General features: G+C 31.9%; 1 pseudogene; it reads right to left on the bottom strand.

Annotated features, from left to right (window-relative positions):
- Positions 1-390: 390 nt before the first annotated feature.
- Positions 391-490, bottom strand: LOC122232897 (annotated as a pseudogene).
- Positions 491-1,242: the final 752 nt, after the last annotated feature.

The following is a 1,242-nucleotide window of genomic DNA, read 5'->3' as shown; positions in this document are numbered from 1 at the left end:
TAAAATAACTGGATTATGTGACTCATGTCACAATGTCACAGAACACTGATCTCATCTGTAACCACTGTCTTTTTGTCATTTTCCTTAAACCCTACATTCCTTATGGTCAGGGACTGGGGCTCAGAGTTGCTCAATACATATTGAATAAGTGAAAAATTAACCCTCTCTTTGTATAAACAGTTACTTGCAGAGATATCAGTATTTTAAGACTAGAGTCTTTAAAAACTCCAAAGTTTATAAGAAGTCTTACCTGCTGTTTTAAATGCAAAACATTTTCACAATTTTGCACCTCTTTGGTATATGGAATATATATAGGGCTAATGGCCAAATATCTAGAAAAAAAAAGCTAGAAGTTTGATATTACTATTTATATTCTGACATTTCTTTATTTTAAATATGGAATGCTTCATGAATTTGTATGTCATCCTTGTGTGGGGGCCGTGTTAATCTCTATATCGTTTCAATTTTAGTGTATGTGCTGCTGAAGCAAGAACTATATTCTTACATTTCTATTCCATAAGATAATTATTTTAAAAAGTTTGCCTATGGCTACAGACACTCGCAAATAACGCATAAATGAAAGTACTGCACTTTTCAAATATAGGTGAAATTCGAAAGATCTGCATGCCTATCTAGAAGCACATTCACCAGATATATCCACATAAACACAATTCCAATCAAGGCAAAAGATTGAACTTAAATTAACAAAAGGCTCTTAGAATCAAAATAAACAAGAAAATCTAATTTAATCATACTGCAGTGTTCATCCTTTCAGTAGTCCCAATTTTACCCTTGACAATCATCAACACCATTTCTTATGATTTTCTTTTTGTGATTTATCCAAAAAAATGTAAACAAACTCATCTAAATGGGCTCATCTCAAAATGCTGAGTTCTGTTTAATAAATTCCCTTTTATTGGAATCAATTTCTTTGTGCCAAAAAACCCCAAGTGAGTCATTAAAGCAATTATTGTGACTGTGTAATTTTACTGCCCAAATTACCTAAATAAATAGTATTTACTGCAACAAAATGCAAGCTTACTGTCTTTTCACTTACTTTCAAATGGTAACTAAGAAGAACTGCTCCTGATGTTCTCAAAAATTCACACTGCTGGTAGACACAATGGTTTCTGATTCATGAGAACTCCATTGCTTCAGCCCCATAGGTGTTATGTGCTTTTAAAATACATTTACATTTGTTGTCTTATTTTTTCACATTTTATAGTTAACAATTTTATCCTA

The sequence above is a fragment of the Panthera tigris genome, chromosome D3 (assembly GCF_018350195.1).
Source record: "Panthera tigris isolate Pti1 chromosome D3, P.tigris_Pti1_mat1.1, whole genome shotgun sequence".
Classification (NCBI taxonomy): domain Eukaryota; kingdom Metazoa; phylum Chordata; class Mammalia; order Carnivora; family Felidae; genus Panthera; species Panthera tigris.
The sequence above is the reverse complement of the archived record's forward strand: the minus strand, read 5'-3'. Positions and strand labels throughout refer to the sequence as shown.